This window comes from Macaca thibetana, chromosome 1, assembly GCF_024542745.1.
Source record: "Macaca thibetana thibetana isolate TM-01 chromosome 1, ASM2454274v1, whole genome shotgun sequence".
Lineage (NCBI taxonomy): Eukaryota > Metazoa > Chordata > Mammalia > Primates > Cercopithecidae > Macaca > Macaca thibetana.
Window position 1 is genome coordinate 12,933,351 of NC_065578.1, and position 14,526 is coordinate 12,947,876.

A 14,526-nucleotide genomic window follows, 5' to 3' on the forward strand; every position below is an offset into this window, starting at 1 on the left:
AAGTTGCAGTTGAGTAGCCTTAACCTTCTGCACGAGGATTGGTTCTTTTTGGTGAAAGTTTACTTCTTGAAATGAAGAAAACTGCTATAGGTGTGGCTCTTTGGCTCTCTAAAGGTACTGTTGTCTTCGTTTTTCAGCAGAAGAAACTGAAGCCTACAGAAAAGCTTATTGAAGGCCATGCAAATAATAATTGGTGAGGATGGATTTGAACCCAGATCTGATAGGCTCTAATCTGTGTATACCACATTGTTCTGGCTCTTTCAAGGCTTGTGCTATAGAATCCCAGAACTAGAGATGAACTGAGAGGTCAGGCAGGCTAAGCTTCTCATTAAAGAAATGTTCATCCAACTTCTACAGGAATAATGTCTTTAATTATGTTTCTTTTTTCCCAACTAAAACATACTATATTTCAATTTTTGTTACTCTATCAATGACATACAAAAATATAAATATCTTGGAATATTGTGGCAGTGGCAGGAGAACTTTTAAATATCCTCAGTTTTTAAAAAAAATAGAGCAAAGAGATAGCAAAACCAAAACACATGAATGTCATTAACAAATTAAATTGACAAAAATATGATTTTTGGGAGACAAACCATTAATAGCAACAAGGGCCCACATGATATCAGCCATAATTTAGCAGGAGGAAGCTAAGGGGAGAAACAAAGCAGTTGACATGCCTGAGGATCACAAAATGTCCAACATGTACTCTATGGAAAGTAGCCGAAACTGGGAGGGGCTTTGTGTACTCTACTAGTAGGTGAATCAAAAGAGTTAACAGTAAGATCTAAAGGAGTGGAATGGTCTGGGTTTCTTAAACACTTGAAACTTCCTTCCAGGGTAGTCACTCACTGAGATCAAACTGTTGAGAGCAGGACCCAAACTGAGCAGTATAAAGACAAGGGAAAGAGAAGGTAAAGATAAAAGTGGAAGAAGTGCCTAGAGGTAAGAGACCCCAGAGAACAAGCTGCTGTATGTTTTGAAAACTACATGAAAACAAAAGGAGAAGGTGCTCTAAAGCCTGAAGTTAGAAAAGTTAGTAAAACTATACTGAACTATATCCCAATTAAAAGTTTAAAAGAGGCTGGGCGTGTTGGCTCAAGCCTGTAATCCCAGCGCTTTTGAGGGGCTTAGGTGGCTGGATCACCTGTCAGGTTCGAGAACAGCCTGGCCAACATGGCAAAACCCCATCTCTACTAAAAATACAAAAAGTTAGCTGGGAGTGGTGGTGGGAGCCTGTAATCCCAGCTACTCAGGAGGCTGAGGCTGGAGAATTCCTTGAACCCAGGAGGCAGAGGCTTCAGTGAGCTGAGATCGCACCATTGCACTACAGCCTAGGTGACAAGAGTGGAACTCTGTCTCAAAACATAAAAAAAGTTTAAAAGAGCGAATTTTACATAGAAATGAGCAACAGGAAAAGATCACAGTTGATACGGTTTGAGTATTTGTCACTTCCAAAACTTGTGTTGAAACTTAATTTCCATTATAACAGTATTAAGTAATAGGAACTTTAAGAAATGATTTGATTTAATGGGGACTATGCTGTTATAAAAAGGAAAGTTCAGCCTCCTTTCCCTCTCTGTTTGCTCTTCTGCCATGTCAAGATGCAGCAAGAAGGCTCTTGCTAGATGCTGACACCTTGATATTGGACTTCCCAGCCTTCAGAACTGTGAGCCAATAAATTTTTCTTCATTATAAATTATCCAGTCTGTGGTATTCTGTAACAGCAACACAAAATTTACTAAGACATAGGTATAAACTTATTATTTTAAAAAGAATAAAGAGTAATATAGCTTCACAAAAAATTTGAAAATGCTACTAATACAGGCCCATCCTCCTTCAAATAAAAACTACAACCCACTATCTCTAACAAGCTTAAAAAAAAAAAAAAAAAAACCTAAGAAAATGTCACATGGGCCAGGCACGGTGACTCACGCCTGTAATCCCAGCACTTTGGGAGGCCAAGACGGGTGGATCACGAGGTCAGGAGATCGAGACCATCCTGGCTAACACGGTGAAACCCTGTCTCTACTAAAATACAAAAAAAATTAGCCGGGTGTGGTGGTGGGTGCCTGTAGTCCCAGCTACTCAGGAGGCTGAGGCAGGAGAATGGTGTGAACCTGGGAGGCGGAGCTTGCAGTGAGCTGAGATCACGCCACTGTACTCCAGCCTGGGTGACAGAGTGAGACTCCATCTCAAAAAAAATAAAAAATAAAAAATAGAAAATGTCACATGATGTGAAAAAATACATTAAGTCCAAATTAGGAAGATTTATAAATGAAGTTATATCACTCAGAAAGGATAAAAATGGAAATTTTTTTAAGGATTTGAGAGAAAATGACAAAAGAAGAGCCAACATACATATAATAAGGGCTCCAAAGAAACTCAAAATGAGGGAACAAAAAAATACCCAAAACTATAATTTCAAGTGTTTTCCAAAACAATTTTTTAAATTACATATTGAAAGTGCATACCACATAACTAAGGAAACTGACCCAAAATAACCAACACTGAGAGAAAGTTAATAAAACTATTAGACTTTGAAGACAAATAAAAATTTAGGCATCCAGACAAAAAGATCAAATCACTTATAATAGACAATATCAGACTTTCAGTAGACTTTCCTACAACATTGCTTTATCCTGTAAGGAAATGGAATAATATGTTTAAGATAATTAAGGAAAGATGTGTGAGCTAAAAATTTTATAACCAACTAAATTGACATTCACATGAAAGGCTCAGGCAAACTCAGTGACTTGGAGAATATTTGTGTTCTCTAGAATCAATATTCTGGCATGGAAGAAAGTAAATATATATGCCAGGTAGAAAAGGTTAAGTAAAAATCCTGTGGTACTGAATTTAAATTGGAAGTATCGCATACATTGTGAGTTCATACTCATGTGTACTGAAAAGGCTTAGAAAGAGAATGCAACCCAATAGCAATGACATCTCTAGGACCCAGATTATGATCTTGAAATACTATTTCCCACTAAAAGAAAACAGCTATTCTTGGGAATTTAGAGGGTTCTAGGTCTGGGCAGAATTTGTATAAAATGAGCCTAGGAGATTGAGTCATACACATACGTTATTAGCAAGGAAGCTAGAAAAGTATTAGGATTATGTCAAAAGGACAAAAGAACTAATGATGTTCCCACTGGACAGAGATCAGACAGTTTATGTTCAGTAAAGATAATATTTTTGGTGAACTGAAGCTCAATAAGTATGTTTAAATTTATGTATAAGGATAGAAAATAATTTGTCATTTTTGAAAATAATAAAGAACCACTTGTTTTTAAAACTGGTAAATAATGAGGGCAAAAAATCATCTATTATGTCTTTTCTATATGAGTTTCATCCCTGATAACCAAGTCGTAGATGAGTAAATTTTCTCTTTATAGAAATATTTCAACTAATAACTAAAGGAAAAATGATTAAATTAGAATATTACTATTTTGCAACTCAGATAAATTAATAGATCTAGGCAGTGTACATCATTTGCTGCTATCATAAGTAAAGACACAACCGTACATCACATGGCTGTGATAGAAGAATACAGTACTATTAATATCTCTATAGTTGTCTTGCCAAAAATGAAACCCCATGATCAATCCAGTAGATCCACAGAGATGCAATCAGCAAAATCCAGATAGTAAGAAACTCTATAGGACAAACTTGTTTTCTTCAACAAATAAATTACATGAAAAACACATGTGGAGAGACAGAAGGGGAACCTGGAAACTAATAGAGACATATAAAAGTAACAGGGAAAATGAAATATAGGGATGTATAATCAGGTGATAAAGCTGTAAAGGAAAGCTCAGAAGCAATTACCATAAAAGTGAGGACAGAGATTACTTTTGAGGGTGTAGGGAAGAGAATTGTGGTTAGAATGATTGTGTAGAGGGCTTATGAGGTATCTGGCAGATTTCTTTGTCTTGATTTGGATCATGGTTACAAAGTGTTGACCTTATAATAGTTTATTAAACTAAGCACTTATTTAATGCAGTTTTCTGTATCTGTAATATTTTACAACTAATAAGCTTTTTAAAAATATATATAATGGGCCTTTTTATTCATTTCTCCAGTAGGTTTCATACAATATAAGAGCCACACCACATTGGACAGGCAGACCTGTAAACAAGTAGGTCTTCGTTCATTCATTCTACAAATATTTCATGAACAACCAACTCTTTTGGGTAGGCATTGGAGAAGTGCTGCACCTAAAATAAGGCAATTATAGTATGAAGCAAAATATGATAGGTGCTATATGGACAAAGTATTATGATAGTATAGAGAAATGGAAATTTATTTCTGATTGGGAGATTAGCAAAAACTTACCAGGGCAATAACATTTCAGTTGAATCTTCTAAGATGTGTAATATGTGCTCTTACTTTAAAAACCATCAATTCACATTAAAGGAATATTTAGAACCCTCTGCCTCAATAACTACTCACTCTTAATCCATATGTTCTAGTTTGCATCACCCACACGACTGAAACCCACTGTCTGAAGGCCATTGATCATCTCTTAGCGACATTTCTTCAGTCCTCTTCCCCATAAACTCTGCCCAAGTCATCATTGTTGAGTATTGCCTTCTAGAAATTATTTTCTTCCTTTTCTTCTGAACCACCAGGGTGTCCTGACCTCTCTCCTGCCTTCCAACTGTCCCTTTGGTGTCTTTTGGCTGCTTTGATCACCTCTTTGGCCGTGCCTTCTGTGCTCTCTCTCTATGTTCTCCTGTCTTGGCATTACCTGAAGTCATATGCAATTAACATGGAAATATCTATGACACTCTTGCCCGGTAGGAGCTCCAGACATGTATTTCTGACTCTCTGCTCATCATTTCTTTCTGTATGTCCATCTGTCACCACAAAATTGATATGCCCAAAATTGGACCCATTTTCTTCTTCCAACCAAATCCTTCTGGTGACTTTGCCAACCCAATTAATAGCTTCTCTGCTTCCTGGTCCTGACTTAGAATCTTTGAGTCATCCCCAACTACCCTGTGGATATGTTTGTTGTCTTAAACTAGGACAACTTCTATTTCTCTGTGTCAAGAGGACTTACATGCTCTTTGGAACTTTTCCTGTGTGCAAGGCTTTGAATGGACTTCATCCAAACCCAGTGATAAGGTTCCCTGTGGTAGCTTAATTGGCAGGGTCTACCCTCATTCCCTGGTGGATCACACCATGTCTGCATCTGATTTGGTGATAGCACACTCAGAGCTCCAGACCAGTACCAGGCACTTTATACCGCTAGCTTAGGTTATGAATATTAGAATTAATGCAGCCATCAACACTATCTTACTAGCTTAACATAAACAAAGTGCAAATGCTTCTTCTATGGAGGGAGGAGCTCTCAAACATAGATAGACCCACATTTATCCTCCAGGGCTTTTATTCCCAACCATACTTATACTTGTCAGGTTATTTTTTTCTGCTGCGGAAATTGCCTTAATTTACATTGATTTTTAAGAAAAAAGATTTATTACAGACACAGCATCTGCTGTTTGTGCCTAGAGGTAAAGGTTTAGGTTGAAGCGGCTTCCTCCGTTTATCCATCTGCTTGTTCATCCCACAAGCATTACTGAAAGCTGACTTTGGTGCGGGATGCTGGCTAATCAGGTAGGTTGTGTGGTTCCTGCACCCAAGGGGTTCACTGTCTAGGTCATAGTTATACTAACCCTGTCATCTTGCTTAGTGTTTATTTGCCCTGAGGATGTAATCACTCATTTATTCATTAATTCACTTCCTTTTAATCTCTTCCTCTTTCATATCTTTAGTTACCATCCCTTTGTGGATGATTTTCAATATGTTTTAGACTCAATGCTTGACCTTCACAACTATATTCAAAAGGTAAGTATTGAATTCTAAATATAAGTATTGTGCTAGAGGTTTAGAATACACTAAGAAACCAGCAGCATGGTCCCTGCCCCTGGAGTCTTCTGTTAACATTATACAGGTTTCTATACTATCCTCACCCTCTAGAAATTTATATCTTAAAATCATGATGTTTGCAATCACAATCCATGTAGATTCCTTTGTCTTTTTCTTTCTGCTTAGATAAGTTGCCTCCAAGAAGGGAAATAATAAGTTGCATTAAAACTCCTTAAAAAGAGGAGCTTGAGGTATGATTTCCATAGGAAAATCACTGCAGAGCTTGCCAGCTAGAATTATTTTCTGGCTTATTATAATCCTGTTACGAGTCAGCATCATTGCACCAATTTTGTAAACAATACAGCTACACCAGCAAGGCTATAATCAGCCACCACTGAATGTCATATCATTTCTCTACCTTTAAAGATCTGCAAGAAAAGGGGATGGGGTGGAAAGAAGACAAGAATTTTTTAAGTGATATGGATAATCAAGAATGCCTTTAAAAAAAATACCTCTTAAATATATGCCCATGTCCCCTTAAATCTGTGACGGTGAAACATCTCATTTTAGTTGATGTATGACAAGGAAGCAATCACCGTTAATCAGAATGACACATTTCCATTTACTTGATGAAAGGGAAGGTAGATGAAGGTCATGAATAAGGAAACAAAGCAGCTTGTGATTCGTGATGTTTGGGGTTTCTTTTGAAATTTGTTTCCTTAGGAAGTTTATAAGCCGGTTGCTTTCTTCTCTTGGCATCATTCATCCAAATTGCCAGAAGTCCTTGTCAGTGAAGATGGAAATATTTCATCTTCTCTTCTGAGTAGAGAAATAGGTTAATTTGCTCTGGGTTCTTTGACAAATTTGGGTTTTAAAGGTGTAAAATCTAGAAGTTCTGGCTCCAGATAGCTCTTTAAAAGTTACCAATTCCATTCTCTGGGTGATAAGATTATTTGTGGGAGATTAACCATCCAGCTGGTCATGGCCATGCCCATGGGGAACTCGGGGGGAAATGGGCCAGAGGCTTAGTGATTTTATTAGAAGCAGAAATCGAGAGACTCTTTCCACTCTCCCCTCTCTGTATTATAAGACACTTAACCATTTAAATGCTGGCAATAAGTAAGTGCTGGTTAAAGCTTCACTTTTCTTGGATATCACCTTTTATAAAGGAGTCTATGTTCCTGCTTTTGTTCTGTGGTTGGAGCAGAGGAGTGGCTGTAATTTACGGTGCAAGCCTAGCTTTGGGACCATTAGATCTGGATTTATGCCTAAACATTTTTAGAAACTTCCAGAAGTCACTATGAGGACCCATTGGGCTGTGGAATACTATCAGTGAGCTGTTATAGTCTCCATACCAAAAATTAAAATATAATTTGTGAAATAGAGAGGAAAATTTGGATTTGGGGATTCAGCACAGATCTCTCAAGAAGGACGAATGTAAGGCTATTTATTCCAAAATCTAAGGATGACATTCTTTCACTGCCAGAGTTGGTCTTTGAATCTACAACGGTCATGATGTGCCAGTATTTTGAATCTGCAAATATCATGATGAATAGGTATCTCAGGATAATTTTAAAACTTAGTATTTACCATGCTGAAAGCCTTCTGTAACTACCCTTGTTATTATTATTGTCATCATCCTCAAGATCTTCATCATCATTGTTTTAACTAGAGAAGTTAAAATAAATAATTATTAAGCTGTAGTAGGAGACTATAAAGCTATAAAGAGAACTCTGAAGAGTACTCTAGGGCTGAGGGAGCTTACCCAAGGAGAGGCACACATGGAAGGTGGGTTCCTCTTCAAGAGTTGGGTTCAGACTTTTTTGGAGCCAGTGTGGTTGCAGCTGCTGGATGGTGCAGGAGCTCTCTGGATTGCCCAGGGAAGAGGTGGTCCACAGGCACAGGACAAAGCAAGAAACACCCTTGGGGGCACAGAACACCTGTTATCTTGCAGAAACAAAGATGGCAGCCTGAAATGGTTACTAGCATCAAGTTCTTTTGAAAATGCTTATTTTCCTAAACTTTGCAAAAACCCAACTATAGCAGGCTTCTTCCTGGCACAGGCTGTGATCCCAGTGCCAATGCCTAAGGAACTTATGTGCTGTCTATTTTGGGTCTGTGTAAAGCCAAGCTTTACAAACCCTGTCATCAGCAAGCCACTTAAGAGAGACCCCCTTGGTACCATTTTGTACTGACTCACCCATAATGTGCATTTCCTGCCCATGCTCCTTTTGGTGTGATAGAACTCCATAATCTATCATTATAATTTTCTTTGTGTGTCTTCTTCTTCCTTATGTTCTTTGGTCAGTCTTTTTAAAGTTCTCCCAGATTTCTATTCTTTTTGCAAATATTAGGCTAAATTTGACAAGAAATGCTGCATAAATTACTGTTAAACTGCTTTAAACTAAATTTTCAGATAATATAAGACTCTCAACGATGAAACTGATCCAAAAGGAAAAACTCTGGATTAATTAAGAGTGTTTGCACATGAGGGAAACCTCATCTATCTGGCTGATTTGTCCACCCTGGGTCCAGTCTGCTATGGTCAGAGGGGCTGTGTCATGTTTGTTACAGACAAAGCAGTTGGGAGTCCACATTGATGGGCAAAGGAGGTGATCAGCAAGGGCTAGGAAGACGCCCCCTAAAGTATCTTCAACAAACATGAAGGAAGAGCCATGCACCATTTAGAGTTTACGATGGTCAGGGCACAGGGCACTAACTTCCTAAAATAAGATCTACAGTCTTTTTAATTTTTAGCAAGGTGGACCTTGCAACAACATACTTTCATGGAGAGAAACTTTAAATGCTCCAGGGGTGAACTGCCAAAAAGGAATGTCTCATACCCAACTGTCATTGATTTTTATGTGAAAGTCAAAAGTTATCTTGGTGTAATGCCCAGGATGCATATGACAAGCTCAGATTTCATAAAGGCCAAAGGAGCACGGTCTAGTCAAGGGCAAATGAAAGCCTAGAACCAGTGGGGAGAAGGACCAACCAACACAAAGCGTAAGGAGTAGAACATGTCATGAGCAACCAAAAAGAAATATTATTTGGGTTTTAAAGGTTGTACCAAAGCTGACAATGAAGAGTGGAACATACTAAGATAAACTAAAAGAAATGTTATTTGGTTTTTAATGATTATACCAAGAAGAAGAAGACAAAAAAGGAACAGGACACCACCTCTTGGATCTGGGTGATGCCAGCAGATGCCAGAGAAAACACAGTTTTGCTTAATCTCTTTGGGCTTCCATTTTCTCTTTCAAGGAAAAAGAAGAACTCATACAGGTTAATACTAAACTGGATGACCTAGTCAAGCCTCCTTAGTTTGAAAGAAGGTACCAGCTAAGAAATGACATAGTGGGGGATGGCTGTAGGGATGCCTCAAGAATCTCAGACAGCCAGGATGATCAGAAAGATGTTAATAAAATAATTGTCCTCCCCAGGTCTCAGGGAAAAAATGCCTAGCTCGGTGGTTTTGGCATGTTGGACTCAGCTCTTCCTTTTCATAATAAATATTTTACAACATCCCTTTGCTCCCTTAAAATAAACTTCATAGATAATCTAACCTACTTAAACACTTAATTTCAAAGTAAAATGAATATATTACCCAAACTGAAATATAAAGGAGGCTTACAGAGTAAGTAATTTATCTAAAACAGAAAGTAAGCTGTAGTTTAATAAATGTTCAAAGACAAGGATGCCCACTCTCACTACTCTATTCAACATAGTACTGGAAGTCCTAGCCAGAGCACTCAGGCAAAAGAAAAAAATAAAATACATCCAAATAGAAAGAGGAAAAATCAAACTATCTCTGTTTGCAGACAATATAATTTTATACCTAGAAAACCCCAGTCTTTGCCAAAAAGCTCCTAGATCTGATAAATGACCTCAGCAAAGTTTCAGGATACAAAATCAATGTACAAAAATGAGCCACATTTCTGTATACCACCAACATCCAAGCTGAGAGTCAAATCAGGACCATAATCCCATTCATAAAATACCTAGGAATTCAGCTAACCAGGGAGGCAAAAGATCCCTACAGTGAGAATTACAAAACACAGCTAAAGGAAATCAGAGATGACACAAACAAATGGAAAAACATTCCATGCTCAAGAATAGATAGAATCAATATCATTAAAATGGCCATACTGCTTAAAGCAATTTACAGATTCAATGCTATCCTTTTCAAACTACCAATGACATTTTTTCACAAAATTAGAAAAAAAAATTCTAAAATTCATTTGAAACAAAAAATGAGTCTGAATAGCCAAAGCAAGCCTAAGCAAAAAGAACAAAGCTGGAGGCATTATACTACCTTACTTCAAACTATATTACAAGGGTATAGTAACTAAAACAGTATGTCCTGGTGCAAAAAAAAAAAAAACAGACACATAGGCCAATGGAACAGAAGTAAAGCTACATTCCTACAAACATCTAATCTTTGATAAAGCTGACAATAACAAGCAATAGGGAAAGGAATGCCTATTCAATAAGTGGTGCTGGAATAATTGGCTAGCCATATGCAGAGAAGATTGAAACTGGATCCTGCATTTCACCATATACAAAATTTAACTCAAGATGGATTAAGGATTTAAGTGTGAAACCAAAACTATAAAAACCCTAGAAGACAACCTAGGAAATACCATTCTAGACATAGGCCTTGGTGAAGACTTCATGATGAAGACTCTAAAGAGCTTCTGCACAGCAAAAACAAAACAAAACAAAACAAAAAACCACCCTATAAACAGAGTAAACAGACAACCTACAGAACGGGAGAAAATATTTGCAAACTATGCATCTGACAAAGGTCTAATATCCAGAATCTATAAGGAATGTAAGCAAATTTACAAGCAAAACCCAAACAATCTCATTAAAAAATGGGCAAAGGACATGAACAGACACTTCTCAAAAGAAGACATACATGTGGCCAACAAGCATATGAAAAAATTCTCAATATCACTAATCATTAGAGAAATGCAAATCAAAACCACAATGAGATACCACCTCACACCAGTCAAATGGCTATTACTAAAAAGTGAAAAACAAAAAACAGATTCTGGTAAGGCTGCAGAGAAATGGGAAATAGTTCAGCCACTGTGGAAAGCAGTTTGGAAGTTTCTCAGAGAACTTAAAATAGAACTACCATTCAACCCAACAACCCTATTGCTGGGTATATAGCTAAAGGAATGTAAGTCATTCTACTGTAAAGGCACATACATGTGAATGTTCATCGCAGCACTATTCACAATAGCAAAGACATGGAATCAACCTGGATGCCCATCAACAGTGGATTGGATGAAGAGAACATGGTATATACACACCATGCAGTACTACATAGCCATAAAAATGAGATTATGTCTTTTGCAATTACATGGATGGAGCTGGAGCCATTATCATAAGTAAATTAATGCAGGAACAGAAAACCAAATACCACATGTTCTCACTTATAAGTGAGTGCTAAACATCGTGTACCCATGGACACAAAAAAGGGAATAATAGATACTGGGGCCTACTTGAGGGTGGACAGTGGGAGGAGTGTGAGGATTGAAAACCTACTTGTTGGGTACTATGCTGATAACCTGGGTGACAAAATTATCTGTAAACCAAACCCCCACAACACACAATTTGCCCATGTAACAAAACTGCACATTTACCCCTTTAACCTAAAAGTTGGAAAGAAAAAGAAATAAATAAACAGATGTTCAGACAGAAGAAGAAACAATGAAGTAGCCACAAATTTATTTCCACCTATATGTAGAATCTTTGTGAATATGACAACTTCAAATATAGATTGATAAAGTCAGATTGTATGGGCAATCTGATTTTTCAAAGTGGTGGGTCTTTCAGTTATCTCTTGCTGTGTCACAAACTAGACCTCAGCGGCCTCAAACCATCATTTTATGATGCTTTTGGATCCTATGGGTCAGGAATTCAGAAAGAGCACAGTGAGAATAGTTCTTCTCTTCCCCGTGATGTCTGGGCCCTCTTTGGGGATGGATCCAATGCCAGGACCTGGAAGAATTAAAGCTGAAGGAATCACTTCTGGGATGGCTCTGCTTCACTCACTCACCTGACTCCTTGGCTGGAGGGTTGCAGACAGGCTCCCCGTAGGTGGTCCTCCAGCCTGGTGATCTCAGGGTGCCTAGATTTCTTACAAGACTGGCAGAGTTCTAAGGACAAGTATCCCAGCAGAAGCTGCAACATCTTTCATGACTTAGTCTCAAAAGTCACCAGCGTCATTCTGACATACCCCCAGTCAAGGCAGTCACATGGGGCTGGAGGCAGAGAGGATGTGAGTATATAGAGCCCACCTCTTGATGAGAGGAGGGTCAGAGAATTTATAGTCATGTTTGAAACCCCCACAGTGACTGGCTTTCAGCAAATTTCAAACAATACAGTGGTCTTTCTATAAATTACACAGTAGCTACCTTCCTGGAAAATTCAGTATGTATTAAAACCTTGTAAACAGTATATTATGTATGTATGTAGAATGGAAGCTTAGACTTTATACACATTGTTCAACAGCATCTTTGGAAGTTGTGTGAGACTCAGGATGCTGCTTTGTTGTATACCTATACTCCTGAACACTGCAGGACGCTTAGCAACCTTGGTCCATGCCCACTAAATGCCAGTGCTGCCCATCCTGGTTATTTATCTCTTGTCTGTAGACTGACTTCCTCTGATTACTTGGTGCATTGCTTATAGATCAAAGTGGCACCCTCAGTCCTCACTCAACACACTCTTCAGCTCACCTCTCCCACTCAACTGAGTTCTGACAATGATGGTGATGACAATGGTGATGCTGATATTGGTAATAATGACTATAATGATGATGGCAACGACAGCAGCAGTGACCATTACCATTTTGCCAGGGACTCCATTATGTTATGCACCATCTTTCTCCATGCTGACAACAACCCTATGGCAAATATTATTGTCCTTGCTTTTCAGATGAGGAAACTGAGGCTTAGAAAGCTTAAATAATCTATATAGGATGACAAAATTAGAAACTGGGGAACCAAGAAGTTTGATTTTTCTCCTAGACCTCTGGATAGCTTCGAATGACATTGTGACCTCACTTAATTATATTTGGCTGAGGGGATAGAGACAGTGTTCTGTAGATCACTGGGAGCCGTTTGCTCAGAGAACGGCCATGGGCAGGTAGGCACAATGAAAAGCATCTCTGGCACAGTGGAGAGGAGGAAATTGACATTCAAAATAGATGTGAAAATGGTAAAAGGGCATGAACCTGCTCTCCCAGACCTCCCAGACTTGGAGAAGATGACTGAATCTTCTGCATCTCATCTTCTTTGGGAAGCGTGGAGAATAAAGGCAAAGACAGTTCTAATGTTGAACAAAAGGAAGAAGGTGGAGCCTATAAACACGAGCTGAATGTAAAATTCTAGATCATGTATTAAGAAGGATGTCAGTGCTGGCCTACTCATTGTTGGCCAGCCAAGGAGGTATCTGCATTGTCATCGCCACGCCATTAGGTGGCCCGGGTATCCCAGCCTTGACCTCCCTCTTGGCTTGTCTTCTCTGGTCTGCATTCCCAGAACCATACTGAGTATGTTATCCACATGGCTCACAGAACCACACAGTGGCATGCTAATAGGAGAGCTTTGAAGATCTGTGATTCAAAACTGAAGAAAGTCCAAAGCCTTAGAAGTGTTTCATGCTCCTGTGTATCTACTAATGAGGTGCCTTCATTTAGCAAGAAAATAGATTATAGGCTCTATTTTAATGATCTTTAAAAATGGGGGGAATAAAATTGCACCATGAGCTGCAAAAAAGACAAGGAAGAAAAATAGCTTGTGGTTCCTTAATTCGATTGCAGCCAACTGGGTTTCTCTCTCCTTAGCTTCCTTAAAAAAACAAAACAAATTTATAATATAAATGCTGTTTTGGCACATAATATATTCTGCTTTAACATTGCCTATCTGTATTACAAAAGTGTGTTTATAAAAGCCTTTGAGTGCTTCTTGAAGTAAAATAACATTTTTAGAATAAAAAGTGTTATTGAGGTGTTATTCTCTAAATTTTAAAAAAGTCTGAATATGAATATTTTATGTCTATGTAACATATTTTATATAAAGATATGATCATATTGGTGAGGAGAAATGCAAAAGATGAACAGATGTAAAGAAAATTCATATTCCTGTTTCCTTTCAGACCATTAATTCTATGGCAAACAACGTCTCTGATGTTTTATCTTTTCCTTGAATAGTATTTTCACAGCAAATATGAAAATCTTATTCATCTAAGGGCCCTCTAAGTGTGTCCTTAACCTAACATCAATTGTCATTTGGACCCTTTCAGGGGCCCAAGCCCTGGAGAGGAATCCGCACTTGAGGGACACCAGCTTTAGTTTCTTAGACTTCTTGCCATGAGAAACCTGCTGTCATTATTCAAGAAATATCTACAGGAAGATGTTCTGAAAAATTGAGTCTCTCTCCCAGGAGCATTAGATTCTCCTGGATGCAGAAAGAGCCCTGTGGCTCATTTGGTCCAGCAACCTGCCTCCAGCAGAGCCTTATGCAAACCACCCTCTGCAGTGAATATGTTCCCTACGTTATTTCAGGCTCTATTCTTCCTCCAGACCCACGTTCTCCGACAGAACCTTCCACAGTGATGCAAATAGTCTACAGC

At 38.3% G+C, this 14,526-nt stretch overlaps 1 protein-coding gene and 1 long non-coding RNA gene across 4 annotated transcripts in view; one reads left to right on the forward strand and one right to left on the reverse strand.

Annotated features, from left to right (window-relative positions):
- Positions 1-14,526, forward strand: part of KAZN (kazrin, periplakin interacting protein) — a 1,229,956-nt gene that overhangs the window by 319,141 nt on the left and 896,289 nt on the right. The window lies entirely within an intron of this gene.
- LOC126953829 (uncharacterized) lies at positions 6,395-12,099 on the reverse strand. The gene is made up of 4 exons (XR_007725371.1): positions 11,948-12,099; positions 7,643-7,799; positions 7,468-7,545; positions 6,395-6,696 (listed from the first exon to the last, which is right to left on the reverse strand). It is a non-coding gene; the product is annotated as an uncharacterized LOC126953829 (long non-coding RNA).